A 17,518-nucleotide genomic window follows, 5' to 3' on the forward strand; every position below is an offset into this window, starting at 1 on the left:
CAGGATTGGCCTGCAAATTCTGAATGCTGACCTATCAATGATGAAAGAAGACCGTTTGAATTCAACGGATATGTTCGAATTCAAATCATTGGAGCCTCGGAAATTGCTATAAAAGGACAAGTTCATCACTTGGATCTTTAGCCGAAATACAAGAAAGCACAGACAGAAAAGCAAATCTTCACAAGAGTGAAAATCCAAAATAGAAGCTGTCTAAATAGAAAAAGCAAGTTCTTACACCCAAATCCAATCTCTGTGTAAAAGTCTAGAGTGAATTTGTATTCATCTAAAGTGTTCTTCTCTTGAGAGAACAAATCTTGTATCAATTGTAAAGGTTGAGAGAGTGAAGCTGAGTACTCGGTTTTAATACTCAGCGGTAGAGAAAATCTGAGAGTTCGGTTATAGCACTTAGTAGGATTGAGTAGATGTTGAGCGATTTCCGCAAGTGCACGGTATACGCTTGTAGTAATAAAAGATATCGAACCCACAGGGAACGCTTTTTAACTAAAACTTTATTTAATTCGGTTTAATCACGTGTTTAGGTTTAATAAAAGAAATACGTTTAGTTGATGGAATAGGTTTTGGTAAATTAGGATTAGATAGAAAGATTATATCGAGTTTAGAGAACAATTCCGTTTGGAATTTTGATTACAAAACAGATACTTCCGTAATCGGAATGAAATAGTTCTTATTTTCATAAAGCAAAGTAAACAACTTTAACTTTGTGAGATTATGGACATGTAACAATATAATAATTTACTCAATTAAATGGCTTCGAACCATAGAAATCCCTCTAGCGTAGAGACGATTCCTACCTTAATCAAACTAGTGTTTTACTTCTGATAAGCCGCGATCAGCGATCATGTCATCCATAAAAACTAAATTTGTTAAGTGTTCAACAAAGTTCTTATAAGAATAAGATGGAATAGAACGTTTTAATAAAAACACCAATATATCATTTTGAAAATCATTTTGTCAGAACAATATCAAAATAACAACAGTAAGAATATATTGAATAAATAAGTATATCATTAATTGAAATGTGAATTTTCACAAGTTAACAGAGAAGTAGAAACTTGGATAGCATTGTAACGAAGACTTTGAGATCCGGGTCATCAATCTTTCTCTCAAACTTCGTAGGCTCGTCAAACCATATGCGCTTCAGCCGTCAATTCTTCTCGTTGGATCTTTGGAATAGAGACTGGTCCCGTCCACTATCAGAATGAAAACTAAACTAATACTGTGTTTATAACTAATCTAAATACAATTCGTGCACAACACGATTGCTTACAGAAATGAAATCTAACTTTTTGATTCTTTCCTGAATCAGAAACTCAACATAACAACTTTCTTCTCTAATTTCTCTAACTTTTCCAACTTAACCAACCTTGATTTCTGAAATGGATCACTTATTTATAGTTGTTGAAGGGTTGTAAATGATGGGTCGTGTCCGCTGGTGAAGGGTTGCTTTTATCCGAATGAACAGACGCGTTTTTCTGAATTAAACATGTGTTTTATGTGCAGGAAGACTTGCTGTCGCGACTGAGATTCTGAAAATCTCAGTCGCGATAGGGGGTATAGGGGCGAGCTTGAATACGTTGTTTTCCCCCGGTCTGGCCTCCGTAAGTCGCGACTGAGATTTTGAGAATCTCAGTCGCGACAGAGAGTTTTCCTCCCTGGCGTTCGACTGTTTTTCGTCCTCCTCGAGCGTTCTTCTGGCTGATATGCATTCTCGGTACGTTTTTAAGGTTTTTCCTCCATTTTAGCTCCGTTTTAGCTCCGTTTTCGCTCCTATTTGGATTTTACCAAATATTTAGGTACCTTGCATCAAAGAAGTAAATAAAGACGTAAAAGTATTCTAAATGAATATAATTAGCACGATTTCAATGTAAATTTAACGTATTTATATAGGATATTTTAGGTATATTTTGGGCAACTCCCACACTTAAGCTTTTGCTAGTCCCGAGCAAAATTTCACTGAATTTATTCTTTAATCAATCTCTTTATAAATAGAATATATACCCATATATTCCTCTTTAAATTAGTTAAACCGAAAGATAAACTTTTCATGGTAAATTTATACGCAAGGTATCAAACTAGCTAGTATAAAAGAGATATATTACTCGTCTTGTATTTCAATTTTTATATTGAAGTATTCGGGACGGTGTAAGCACGCATGTTTCCGAATCTTTCGTCTCAAGGCATTTCTAAGCACAAAATTTCCTTTCCCAAACCTAAACTATTACAAATATGGATTTAAGGACTTAGGTTTAATATATTTGCTTAGTTACGCCCAAGATAAGGGTGGTCTCGATCGTAACTTTATACGCATTTTATTTGCTTTCGTGTTCGTTTAAGAGGTACCGACCATGCCATGGGTGGACGCAATCGTTACTTAAAACTTTAAATACGTTTAATTTTGCTTTAATTTTTTAACGTTCCTTTCATACCTCGACCGTGATAAGGGTGGTCGCAATCGTGGCCAAAAGTAAACGATACTTAATTTTCTTCCCTTTCATACCTCGATTGTGATAAGGTTGGTCTCAATCGTGGCCAAAAGTTAAGAATACGACTACTTGATTTAATATGAAAATAAAATTGGGAAAGAAAAATAGCACATTCATCCTATATTGACTTGAAATTTAACATGTATTATGGCTAAAGTTTCCTTAAAAACTTCAATTGGTTTTTAATGTAAGACGAAAAATAATATCGAGCTAAAAAGCTAAAGTTGTTAGTTCGATTTATGCCTATAAACCTAATTGAAAATTGAAAATAAGATTTATATTTATCATGAATTCATGATATAAAGTAGAGATTTGAAACTAAAGAAATTTTACTTATATACATTTACTCGAGACGTTTTTTTGATAAAATCGCATCAGAGATTTGTAAAAATATTTGTAAAAATATAGCCCGTATAGAAATATTTATTTCTATCAATAATGATAACCTTAAAATATCCTTAACATTATTTTTAAAGTTAAAGTGTTTGAAAACATATGAAATAGTTTCTTTAACAAAAATTTATCCTTTATGAAAAATTGCTATTATTTGTGAAAAAGTGTTGCAAGAGAAATAGTGTTGCAAAAAATGTTGCATTTGTTTTTGAAAAATTGTTGCATATTATACTTTACTTAAAATTGAATAACAACATGCATTTAAAAATAAATAGCATTCATTCTCATTCGTGGCATTCATTCGTACTTAAAAATAAAACGGATATGAAATACCTCCTCCCACACTTAATTTGGACCATGTCCTCATTGGTGTAAAAAGCGATAAAACACGAAAAATAGTACGAAATAAACCATACGAATTAGAAATGAAAAATAGAATGCCATAACATTCAAACATTAATAATAAAGAGAATTGTACCAAACATAAGTAAAAATATTGTACCAAACCGAATAAAACATAATAATAATAATAACAAAAATGAGTTAAAGAGAGAAACGATAAAACCTATCATGGTGATGGTGGTGGAGAAGGCGTAGTCTCAACTCCTTGACGTCGGAAGAAAGAGAGCATCCGGCGACGAGTAGACTTGTGCTCACGACTTAATGTAGTGATCCTTGAACTCATTTCGGCATTATTGGCAACGACTTCATCTAACCGCAAATTCATGTGACGGTTATGCTCGTTCATTTGTGTCAAAACATGTTGCCATCCAACTTGTTCTTCTTCATTTGGTTCCATATTTGCTTGCTCGGTGGCATTAACATCAACATTCTCCTCCTCCGCTTCTTCTTCATCAAATTCCTCTTCATCCTCCTCATTATCACCTTGGGCACCTAAACCTTGAGAACCCGAGGCTTCACTACTCATGGTAGCAAAAACACGTCTTGTGCGATCCGCATAAGAGATAAAGGCGGGTGGTCCCATTTTCTTCAATAAATTGGCCCTTTGAAGTGCCGTAAGATCCAATGATGGTAAACCAACATGAGACATATTTTGATAATCCGCTAATTCACCTCGAGCGCCCAAAACAATGTCGGTAATCAAATTACCCATAGGCACTTGCTTATTGCGGGACTTGGAAGCTCGAACTAAATTAGTAAATATCATCTCAATACTATCAATTGTCAAACCCTTAAAAATAGCATCAAACACAACCAAATCACGAACTTGCACTTTTGAACTTTCAACCCGACCAAATAAGGAGAATGATAAAAACTTGTGAAAGAAGAATACACAATCATCCTTAATTAGTTTACTAGATGTATTCTTTGGACTAAAAACATCTAAACCGGTTAAAGAATTCCAAACCGTATGTGAATCAAAAGGCTTTGGCTTTGAATAAAAATTTCGAGTAGGAAAACCAAACCAACGGTTCATGGCCGAATAATTAACATCATAACGGACTCCATCACTTCGAAAAGAGATAACTCCTTTCTTCTTGTCATAGGTTAGAGTAACCAAAAACTCAATAATATGCGTTTTAAGACTAGGAAAACGCATACTAACAAATCGTTTCCAACCAAGAACGGTAAGAAATTCATCAATACGCTCGGTAAAAGAAACTGTATTTACCGTATCGGTGTCAAGAAAAGGCATATCCACGAACTCTACGAGGACATTAGAAAACCGGCGATATTTGCGTCCTTCGGCTTCCGACGTGATATCGAACGGTGCTCCATATTGAACCCGTAATCTATTGATCTCGGTGGCCTTGGCTTTGTTTGCAACAGTCTTTTGTCTAGGCATATTGTTTTTGTTTGTGAATTTAGGGTGAAAATAGATGAAATTTGGGTGAAATAGGTGAAGAAAATTTGAAAGGATGAAAGTTAGAATGAAAGATAATGGTGGTGAATTGGGGAAGAAGAAGATGAATAGGGTAAAAATTTATGGGGAAGAGGAGTGAATCTTGTTATTGGGAAGAGAAAAGATGATTGATTGGTGTAAAAATAGGTGATATATATAGGTGTAAGTAATAGGTATTGATTAGGATAGTTGAATAGGTAGTAAATAGAGTAGGAATAGGAAAAGATGGTGAAAATTTCGCCCAATCCCGTGACTGGAAGTTGCAAGTCGCGACTGAGATTTTCAAATCTCAGTCGCGACAGCAAGTAGGGAGAGGGGCAAAATTTTGCTGAAAATTTTTTCCTCTGCTGTCTCAACTGAGAATTCAAAATCTCAACTGAGATTTTGAAAAATCTGGGTAAAAGTGGGACTGTTTTTGATGATTTTAACACTTCTAAACCAATTCCTCCGTGAAGTAAGTGACATTAATGTTACAATGAATCCCTGAAACTGAGATAAACAAAACTGAAATATTAAATTAAAGGAAAACCAAAGGTTGTTCCTTTAATAAAAGAAATAAACTAAAGAATTAATACACTTTTATTTATCCTTTGACAAAATATAAACAATACCATATACATCTATATAGAAACATTATAAAAACATAATTTACAATCAAGCACTCATATATATATTAAAAACAACAAACAGAAACACATAAAATATATATATCCGTAACTAAATGACAGACGACGTGTATTGGCCCTTTTAATCTTCGTTTGAACGAAGACTTGCCTCTCTGGTGCAGAAAGGAATGTTGGACCAGAACGGAAAACTCGTTTAACAAGTCCCTCGTTCTCCAAGAACTCGTAGTCTAAAATCGGGTATGGTTCTGTATCAGTCCAAGGAACAGAAATGGTTCTCTTGGCTCCTAAAATTATTCCACATATGATGTTGGCGAACCCAATCTTCCGTTTCTTCGAACGGGAAGCAACAACTAACCCCTCCATTAAAATCTTTGAGGAGTTAACTGAGTTGTCTTGGAAAATGTCGCCCAACACATAAAGATCAGTATCTTTCACAATATTGCTACTGACTCGACCAAAAAGGCTGTGACAGAGGAATTTATGCAGATACAACATGGAATTAGAATTAATGGATTTGTTGAAGGCAAGACGTGGATTGAATCGCCTAAATCCTGTTAGCATCCTCCATATGTCTCTAGAAGTCATATCCCTTCCAGGATGGTGTTGAGTTGTGTCTCGGGGTGGAAATCCAAACCAATTGTGAAGTTCTGGATAGCCAAAAGTAAATACCTCTCCCTCACAACGAAAACTGAGACGAACACGTCTCTTGTTGACAAACCTAACTGTGGAGAAAAATTCCAGAACCCAATTTCCAATAATAGGAAATTTCATATGAACAAATTTGGTCCAACCCAAATTAGTCAGATAGCGATCAATTGCTTCGCTTATCCCGAGTTCCTTATTCAGAAACTCGTCCAGATACATCATGCCAAAGAATTGAGCATATCTGAATTGCATAAAGCATTTCCCCTCATCATGGTTATAAATGGGAAACCATGCTCCATATCTATCGGAGATATCAACTTTCTCCTTGTGAGAAGAATTTTGTTTTTGAATGTTCTTCAAAGACTTAGTCATGTTTGTGATAGAAAAGAAAAATGAAGTCTGTAGGATTTGAGAACTTGAGAAAGAAATTTAGAAAGATGAAGTGAAATGGAAGAAATCTGATCCTACAGGAATATATAAGAACTATAAGTGAAAGGTTATGTCTGTTAGAAAGAAATAGGTGTCAAAGTGATACCTCTTCGATTCAACTGACAGAAAATTTTAAAGAAAGAAGACTGTAATCACTTACAGTTATTTCAAATGTAAAAAGACAGAAAATTTCTCAACTGAGATTTTCGGAATCTCAACTGAGATTTCCAAATCCTGGAACATAGAAAATCTCAACTGAGATTTCTGCATATATAATTTCTAAATAACACTTAACACTTAATGAAAATTTCAAAACATGACTAAATTAAAATTTTAATGTGAATAAAACTCATTTGTACTTAATGATAAATATATAAAAATAAAAATTAAAGTAAATAAATTAAAAATAAAAATAAAATAAATAAATTAAAAAGAAAATAAATTAACAAGGAAACATAAGATAAGAAAAACTATAAATTAAAAACATAAAAATCAAAGAAATTAAATTTTATAAAATTTATCCACGGATTCAATTGCTTGAATAGGAGCTCCGTCGAAATAAATTTTGCAACGATTACCATTGACCTTAAATCGGTCGCCATTAGACTTTTCTAGCTCCAATGTTCCGTAATCAAATGTTTGAACAATCAAAAATGGTCCAGCCCATCTAGATTTTAGCTTACCTGGAAATAATTTTAATCTCGAATTAAAAAGTAAGACCTTATCTCCAACATTAAAGTTTTTAATTTTGATTTTGGCATCATGCCACTTTTTAATTTTCTCCTTATAAATGCTCGCATTTTCGTAGGACAAATAGCGTAATTCATCCAACTCGTTTAAGTCAAACAAACGCTTTTTCCCTGCGCTCTGCAAATCATAATTAAGGGTTTTTATAGCCCAATATGCTTTATGTTCTAATTCAACCGGCAAATGACAAGCTTTACCATAGACTAATCTATAAGGTGTCATCCTGATAGGTGTTTTAAATGCAGTACGGTATGCCCATAGTGCATCGTCAAGTTTATGTGCCCAGTCTCTTCTAGAAGACGAAACTGTTTTCTCAAGTATCCATTTGAGTTCTCTATTTGAAATTTCTGCTTGACCATTCGTTTGATGATGGTACGGTGTAGAGATACGATGGTGTACTCTATATTTTTTCATAAGTAACTCAAAAGCTCTATTTACGAAGTGAGTACCACCGTCGCTTACCGTAACTCTAGGAACTCCAAATCGACAGAATATTGAATTTAAAAACTTAACAACTACTTTAGAATCATTTGTCGGGGTTGCAATTGCTTCAACCCACTTTGAAACATAATCTACGGCTACTAATATATAATTTTTTCCAAAAGAAAGAGGAAAAGGACCCATGAAATCAATTCCCCATACGTCGAAGATTTCAACTTCCAATATGTTCTTAAGAGGCATCTCATCTCTCCTTCCTATATTCCCCGTTCTTTGATATTTATCACAGCGGATAATAAATGAACGGACATCTTTAAACAGAGTAGGCCAAAAGAATCTGCATTCAAGTATTCTAGCTGCTGTTTTGCTTACGCTATTATGACCTCCGTAAGCGCTAGCATGACATTCTATCATTATAGATTCATGTTCAAACTCACTAACACATCTCCTAAATATTCCATCGCCGCATGTTTTGAACAAGAATGGATCTTCCCAAAAATATTTTTTAACTTCTGAAAAGAATTTCTTCTTTTGCTGGTAAGTCAATCCATCTGGCACAACATGTGCAGCTAAGTAATTGGCTATATCCGCATACCATGGAGTTATGACACTTTGTAATTGCATGAGATGTTCATCGGGGAAATCATCTCGAATGCCTGATGTTTCATCGATGGGACCGTTTTCATCCTCAATTCTTGACAGATGATCGGCGACCAGGTTTTCAACTCCCTTTTTGTCTTTAATCTCAATGTCAAATTCTTGCAATAGTAAAACCCATCTAATAAGACGTGGTTTTGCATCTTTCTTAGCAAATAAATATCGTAAAGCTGCATGATCAGTATAAATAATAACTTTAGATCCTAACAAATAAGATCGGAACTTATCACATGCAAAAACTACTGCTAACATTTCTTTTTCAGTTGTGGTGTAATTTAGTTGTGCACCGGACAAAGTGTGACTCGCATAATATATAACATGAAGTTTCTTATCCTTCCTTTGACCTAATACACATCCTACAGCTAAGTCACTCGCATCGCACATAATTTCGAAAGGTAGATTCCAATCGGGTTTTGATATTATAGGCGTACTGACTAAAGCCGTTTTCAAAGTATTGAAAGCTTGTAAACAATCTTTATTAAAATCAAAAGTTGAATCCTTCATAAGCAAATTAGTAAGTGGTTTGGAAATTACAAAAAAGTTCTTTATAAACCGTCTGTAAAAACCTGCATGACCTAAAAATGATCTTACTCCCTTAACAGTGGTTGGTGGGGGTAATTTTTCTATAACTGAAGTCTTTGCTCTGTCCACTTCTAAACCTTTTTCAGAAATCTTATGACCTAAAACAATTCCTTCGTCTACCATGAAATGACATTTTTCCCAATTTAAAACTAAATTCGTTTCCTCACATCTAGACAACACTTTATCTAAGTTCTGTAAACATGCATTGAAAGAATCTCCATAAACTGAAAAATCATCCATGAAAACTTCCATTATGTCTTCAATGAAGTCATTAAATATTGCTGTCATACATCGTTGAAAAGTTGCTGGTGCATTACATAGACCAAAAGGCATTCTCCTATATGCAAATGTTCCGTAAGGACATGTGAAGGTTGTTTTATCTTGGTCATCCGGGTAAATGTAAATTTGAAAGAATCCGGAGTAACCGTCTAGGAAACAGTAAAATGCATGACCGGCTATCCTTTCGATCATTTGATCAATGAAAGGTAGAGGAAAATGATCTTTCCTGGTTGCTTTGTTTAGGTTCCTATAGTCTATACAAACCCTCCAACCGGTGGTGGTTCGTGTAGGTATAAGTTCACCTTCATCATTTCTTACAACAGTTATGCCTCCCTTTTTAGGTACACAATGGATTGGACTAACCCATTCACTATCCGAGATCGGATAAATGATTCCATTGTCTAAAAGTTTAGTAATCTCATTTTTGACTACTTCCTTCATGTTCGGATTTAAGCGTCTTTGCCTATCCGCTTTAGGTGGCTTATCTTCTACTAAGTGAATTCTATGCATTACTATACTAAGATTAATTCCTTTTAAGTCTGAAATTTTCCATCCCATACTTCCTATCCTATTTCTAACAACATGCTTCAATTTTTCTTCTTGATCGCTTGTTAATTTGTTAGAAATAATTATAGGTAGAGAATCTCCTTCGCCTAAGAAAGCGTACCTCAAATGACTGGGTAACTCTTTAAGTTCTAATTTAGGGGGTGTTACAATTGAAGGTGGAACTGGTCCATCTTCTCTAATCAAAGGCTCTGGGTCCTTATCATCTAATTCCTCGTCTACTATAGGTTCAATTATTTCTTCACTTTGAATTACATCATTAACACATTCCTCGACTAAATCAAGTTTCATACAAGCGAATTCCTCCATAGGGTATTTCATCGCTTTGTTCATGTTAAACTCGACCTTATCTTCTCCTATCCTTAAAACTACCTTCCCTTCCGACACATCTACTAGAGCGCGTCCCGTGTTCATAAACAGTCTGCCAAAAATTAAAGGGCAATTTACATCATATGCAAAGTCTAATATAACAAAATCGGTAGGAAAAATAAATTTATCGACTTTGACTAAAACATCTTCAATTATACCATACGGCCTTTTAGTGGTTTGATCCGCTAATTGCAAAACCATATTGGTACGTTTGATATTTTCTTCTAAACCTAACTTGTTAAAAATAGACAATGGCATTAAGTTTATACTTGCTCCTAAATCACAAAGACAACTTGGGAATTCAATATCTCCCAACTTACACGGAATAGTAAAACATCCGGGATCCTTGAGTTTAGTGGGCAAATTACTTGATACTATTGAACTACAGTCTTCAGTTAATGAAATGGATGAAATTCCTTCCCAACTGATTTTCTTTGAAATCAAATCCTTTAAAAACTTACCATAGTTAGGAATTTGTGTTATTGCATCCATAAACGTCAAATTGATATGCAAATTTTTAAGTTTATCCAAAAACGTTAGAAGTTGTTTATCATAGTCCTTATTTCGGACTTTGTGCGGAAAAGGTGGTTTGGGTACAAAAGTTTTAGTACATGTGTCAAATGGTGAAATATTTGTGTTTAAGATATCTTCTTTGGACTTCGGTAAATCAGTTCCTTGTAATGTTGCATCTTTGGGCATTTCAGGCCCTTGATAATTTTTTCCTAAACGAAGAGTAATAGCCTTCACCTGCTCTTTCGGATTTTCTTCCGTATGGCTGGGAAGACTTCCCTCTTTTCGGGATGGAATTGATTTAGCAAGTTGACCAATTTGAACCTCCAAATTATGGATGTTAGATGAGTGGTTTTTAATAAGCTGATCGAATTTATTTTCGATCCGTTTAAAACCATCGTCGTGATTACTTATTTTTCCACTGATAGCATCTATAAACTTGTCGATTTTAGAAGATAAAGTGCTAATCGTATCTCTTGACTGATTTTAATAATTAGTGGTACGATTTTGATTAGCACTAATATTATTGTTACTGTTATCTTTCCAATTAAAGTTAGGATGATTCCTCCATCCAGAATTATAAGTATTAGAGTAAGGATTATTAGTTTGGTTTTGCCCTTGGACAAAATTTACCTGTTCAATCTCACTCATATTTTCGTAATCCACATCCGTTTAGATTGGATTACCATTGGTATCGCGCGGTGCTATAAATTTGTCAATTTTATGCGATAAAGCAGAAAATTGGGCTTGTAGCATCGCGACTGGATCAAGTTCAACTATACCTTTAACTGACGATGAGGTTGAGGATGATGGTTTTGCCACCGGCATATGTCCACGTTCCGCGGGCCACATACTGCTGTTGATTGCCATTTCCTCCAAAAGTTCTCTCGCTTGGGCTGATGTTTTCTTCATAAATAGCCCTCCCGACATAGCATCTAATGAACCCCTAGTTGTAGGATTCAGTCCATTGTAAAATGTTTGCATTAAAAGTTCAGCGGGTAATTGGTGGTGTGGGCATAAACGTTGAAGTTCTTTAAAACGTTCCCAAGTTTCATAAAGGGTCTCATTATCATTTTGAGAAAAAGATGTTAACTCCTTTATGACTCTTGCGGTTTTTGCTAAAGGAAAATATTTAGATAAAAACGCTTGGGCTAATTGTTCCCAAGTGGCAAAAGTTGCGACTGGCATAGAAGTTAACCATTCTTTGGCTCTATCCTTCAAAGTGAAAGGAAAGAGGCGAAGTTTGATTGCTTCTGCAGTCACATCTGGAATTTTAAATGTGTCACAAATTTCTAGGAAATTTGTTAAATGGGTGTTAGGATTTTCGTTAGGTAACCCGTAAAATGTTACATTATTTTGCAACATATTAAGCAAAGCTGGCTTAATTTCAAATTGATTTGCGGTGATTCTGGGTCTAACGATACTATTGGTTACACCGGCCACACCTGGCCTAGCGTATTCCATAAGTGTTGGTGGGTCTGCCATTTTTCCTGGCTCGGTATGTGTTTTTACTGGGGTCTTATTTTTGTTTTTCTTATTTTTCTTGTTCTTCCTAATGGTTTTCTCAATTTCTAGGTCTATAGGGTCTGGTGCAATGCCTGAATTTCGAGAACTGCGCATGAACCTGAAATCTTGCACGAACCGAAACTACCTACAAAACAGAATTTTTGAAAAATAAATAAATTAGTATATGAAAACTATTAAATTACAAAAATTAAAATAAGTATGTTTAAACCTAGATTCGAAATAAAACACGAAAAATTTAAAATTTTGTCAAAAATTTTGGCGTTCCCCGGCAACGGCGCCAAAAACTTGTTGAGCGATTTCCGCAAGTGCACGGTATACGCTTGTAGTAATAAAAGATATCGAACCCACATGGAACGCTTTTTAACTAAAACTTTATTTGATTCGGTTTAATCACGTGTTTAGGTTTAATAAAAGAAATACGTTTAGTTGATGGAATAGGTTTTGGTAAATTAGGATTAGATAGAAAGATTATATTGAGTTTAGAGAACAATTCCGTTTGGAATTTTGATTACAAAACAGATACTTCCGTAATCGGAATGAAATAGATCTTATTTTCATAAAGCAAAGTAAACAACTTTAACTTTTTGAGATTATGGACATGTAACAATATAATAATTTACTCAATTAAATGGCTTCGAACCATAGAAATCCCTCTAGCGTAGAGACGATTCCTACCTTAATCAAACTAGTGTTTTACTTCTGATAAGCCGCGATCAGCGATCATGTCATCCATAAAAACTAAATTTGTTAAGTGTTCAACAAAGTTCTTATAAGAATAAGATGGAATAGAACGTTTTAATAAAAACACCAATATATCATTTTGAAAATCATTTTGTCAGAACAATATCAAAATAACAACAGTAAGAATATATTGACTAAATAAGTATATCATTAATTGAAATGTGAATTTTCACAAGTTAACAGAGAAGTAGAAACTTGGATAGCATTGTAACGAAGACTTTGAGATCCGGGTCATCAATCTTTCTCTCAAACTTCGTAGGCTCGTCAAACCATATGCGCTTCAGCCGTCAATTCTTCTCGCTGGATCTTTGGAATAGAGACTGGTCCCATCCACTATCAGAATGAAAACTAAACTAATACTGTGTTTATAACTAATCTAAATACAATTCGTGCACAACACGATTGCTTACAGAAATGAAATCTAACTTTCTGATTCTTTCCTGAATCAGAAACTCAACATAACAACTTTCTTCTCTAATTTCTCTAACTTTTCCAACTTAACCAACCTTGATTTCTGAAATGGATCACTTATTTATAGTTGTTGAAGGGTTGTAAATGATGGGTCGTGTCCGCTGGTGAAGGGTTGCTTTTATCCGAACGAACAGACGCGTTTTTCTGAATTAAACATGTGTTTTGTGTGCAGGAAGACTTGCTGTCGCGACTGAGATTCTGAAAATCTCAGTCGCGACAGGGGGTATAGGGGTGAGCTTGAATACGTTGTTTTCCCCCAGTCTGGCCTCCGTAAGTCGCGATTGAGATTTTGAGAATCTCAGTCGCGACAGAGAGTTTTCCTCCCTGGCGTTCGACTGTTTTTCGTCCTCCTCGAGCGTTCTTCTGGCTGATATGCATTCTCGGTACGTTTTTAAGGGTTTTCCTCCATTTTAGCTCCGTTTTAGCTCAGTTTTTGCTCCTATTTGGATTTTACCAAATATTTAGGTACCTTGCATCAAAGAAGTAAATAAAGACGTAAAAGTATTCTAAATGAATATAATTAGCACGATTTCAATGTAAATTTAACGTATTTATATAGGATATTTTAGGTATATTTTGGGCTTAACAGTAGACGAATAGAGGACGGTACTCTTGCATACTCAATTGCTTTGTAAACGGTTTGTTCTCTACCTTTAAAGAGCTCAGTAGTGGAGTCCAAGGTGAATCAACACATGAGACTATATGAGCTATTTGAGATGAACGAGAATGAAGACATCTCTGAGATGAACTCAAGGTTCACCAATATCATAAATGAGCTTAAGAGACTCGGCAAGAACTTCACAGAAGAAGAACAAGTGAAGAAAATCTTAAGAAGTCTCCCCAAGAGCTGGCAAGCTAAGAAGACAACTGTGGAAGAAGCTCAGGACCTGACCACATACAAATATGATGAGCTCATAGGATCTCTGCTGACCCACGAGATCTCCATGAAGAATTTTGAAGCTAAAGAAAAGTCAGAGGACAAGAAGCAAAAATCTCTTGTCATGAAAGCTGACTCAACAGAAGTTGACTCATCAGATGATGAGAAAATGGCCATGTTCACCAGAAAGATGAAGAAGCTGTTTAGAAAGAATGACAAGAATAGCAAAAGGCCATTCAGAAGAAGCGATAAATAAAAGCTGAGTCCAGCGACAGCAGATACAAGAAGGACAGCTCGAAGCCTGTCACTTGCTTTGAATGCCATCAAACTGGGCACATTAAATCAAGCTGTCCCACTCTAAAAAAAGAAAAGAAAGGTAGCAGAAAAGCAATGGTGGCAACATGGAGCGATAGTGATGAGTCAACCTCATCAGAAGCTGATGCCACTGAGTCAGCAAACATATGTTTCATGGCTGACGAATCTGCTGACCACTACCGATCTGAGAAAGCTGACCTCTCAGATGGATCTGACCAAGAAGAACACTCCAATGAGGTAACATCTCTTCTTCTGCTCAGAAATGAAATGGTTAATGCCCTGAGTGATCTCTATACACTGGCCAAAAAGTGTAATAAGAAAATAAGAGCACTCAGCAGGCGATGTGATGAGATTGAAGAGGTCAAACTGAGTGACCTCCGACATCTGCTTCAAGACAACACCAGGCAAGATGAAAATCTAAAAATCATGCATCGGTTTGTCTCGAAAGTCCAATCAGACTCTAAGAAGCTGAGAAAGGACATCACATCTATATAGAACCAGCTGAGTACATTGGCTAAGAAAAGGTTCTATCCAAATGCTGAGTATCAATGTACTGGTCAGCATAGACAGTACACTCAGCAGAACAGTCAGTGTGACTGTTGTGGAAAGAGAGGACACACTATAAATGTGTGTTGGTATGCTCAGCACCATTGTGCTGACCAAAAGAGGAAATACCCTCAAAGGGTAATTTTTTGTGACTATTGTGGTAAAGATGGCCACACCATAAATGTATGTCGTCACTAAATAAAATATGATGCTTCAGCTGTTCATGCTAACCAACGAGGACCCAAAAAGAATTGGGTACCTAAAGATAAATAGTTTAAATTGCAGGTGAGCCTGAGGTGCGCGGAGAAGTCAAAGCTATGGTACATTGACAGCGCATGCTCGAGGCATATGACTGGTGATGAAACTCAGTTCATCACACTTGTGCATAAACGAGGTGGAAATGTAAATTTTGGAGACAATAATAAGGGTAAGATAGTAGGATCAGGTACTATCGGAGGAAATCCTACTATTGAGTCAGTCTCCCTAGTCAGGGGTCTCAAATATAACCTATTGAGCGTGGCTCAGCTGTGTGACTTCGGTAGAAAGGTTGTATTTGATGCCACTGAGTGTCGGATACTCAAGGGAAAAACAAATGATTTGATTTTAACTGCCCCTCGTGTTGACAACATTTTCATGTTGAGTTTAGAAAAGAAGTTTTCGAAAAATATATGCTTAGTGTCAAAGGAAGATAATTCCTGGCTATGGCATAGGAGACTTGGTCATGTAAGCATGGACCTCCTTGCCAAATTAGCAAGAAAGCAATTAGTTGAGGGTTTGCCCAAACTTAGATTTGAGAAAGATCAATTATGCAATGCTTGTCAGCAAGGTAAACAAACCAAAAAGTCTTTTCAAAGTAAAAATATTGTCTCAACCAAGCGTCCATTGGAATTATTACACTTGGATCTTTTCGAACCAGTCCAGCCACTCAGCTTGAGTGGTAAGAGATTTTCCTTGGTCATTGTAGATGATTTCTCTCGGTATACTTGGGTCATCTTGCTGAGCAGCAAAGATGAAGCTTTTGAGATGTTCTCAACACTGATTAAAAAACTTGAAAATGACAAAGATTTAAAATTAGCTCACATCCGTAGTGATAATGGCGGATAATTAAAAAACCAACAGTTTGATGAATTCTGTGAAGTCAGCGGCATTGACCATAATTTTTCTGCTCCTAGAACTCCTCAACAAAATGGGGTAGTTGAGAGGAAGAATATAACCTTAGTCAAAATAGCTAGGACAATGCTGAGTGAGAATAGGCTTCCAAAGTATTTCTGGGGTGAAGCTGTCAACACAGCGTGCTATATACTCAATAGGGCTTTAGTTAGACCTATACTTAAGAAAACCCCCTATGAACTTTGGAAAGGACGAAAACCCAACATTGGATATTTTCGTGCCTTTGGTTGTAAATGTTTTATACTCAATACGAAAGACAACCTAGCCAAGTTTGACTCTAAAGCTGGCGAAGTGATCTTTCTAGGGTACTCAACTAACAGTAAAGCATATAGGGTGTTCAATAAATGAACTCAGGTCGTAGAAGAGTCTGTTCATATTGAGTTCGATGAAACTGACCCTGTAGGGAAGATAAGTCAGCCTACCGAAGATGACCCATGCTCAGCTTCCGCTGACCAAAATGGAGCCGTTGAGTCATTACCACACGGGCTGACCAAAGGTAAAAACGAACCTGAAATTACCTTTGCTGACCAATCTAAAACTGCAGAGCTTGTTGAAACACTTGCTCCTGAAAACTCAACACTGCCCAAAGAAATCAAAATTCCAAGAGGACATTCAGAAAAGTCCATTCTTGATGCTGCTGAGAACACCCTGATGACCAGAAATCAACTCAGGAGATATCTCAGTAATGTTACGTTCGTCTCAGTTCATGAACCAAAGAACTTCACCGAAGCTGAGCACGATGAATTCTGGATCAATGCGATGTAAGAAGAGCTTGATCAATTCAAGAGAAATGAGGTATGAGATTTAGTGCCAAAACCTAGGAATCAAAAGACCATAGGAACTAAATGGGTCTTTCGAAATAAGCTAGATGAACAAGGTAATGTAGTCAGGAACAAAGCCAGACTCATAGCTCAGGGCTATAGTCAGCAAAAAGGCATTGACTATAGTGAGACCTTTGCACCCGTAGCTAGGTTAGAGGCTATAAGAATATTGTGTGCATATGCTAGCTTCATGAACTTTAAACTTGATGACAAGTAGAGAAATTCCGATCAACGTCCGTCCCTGTGGGGGCGTCGTTGGGTTCGACGGGGGGAAGCTCCGATGCCAAAGTCAGTAAGGAAGAACAAGAGAGCAAACTGAATTGACAAAGGGTGTGAGAATGTGTGTACCTTGATAGCCTAAGGATGTAGGCTATATATAGCTAGGAAGTTGTAACCTTCGGCAACTTGAAAGTCTCCATTAATGTTCCATTAATGGCGGTTAC

The 17,518-nt window shown here is 36.0% G+C and overlaps 1 non-coding gene across 1 annotated transcript; it reads left to right on the top strand.

Annotated features, from left to right (window-relative positions):
- Positions 1-11,607: 11,607 nt before the first annotated feature.
- Positions 11,608-11,714, top strand: LOC136231466 (small nucleolar RNA R71). The gene has a single exon (XR_010689847.1). It is a non-coding gene; the product is annotated as a small nucleolar RNA R71 (small nucleolar RNA).
- The last annotated feature ends 5,804 nt before the right edge of the window (positions 11,715-17,518 follow it).

The sequence above is a fragment of the Euphorbia lathyris genome, chromosome 5, assembly GCF_963576675.1.
Source record: "Euphorbia lathyris chromosome 5, ddEupLath1.1, whole genome shotgun sequence".
In the NCBI taxonomy this organism is placed as follows: domain Eukaryota; kingdom Viridiplantae; phylum Streptophyta; class Magnoliopsida; order Malpighiales; family Euphorbiaceae; genus Euphorbia; species Euphorbia lathyris.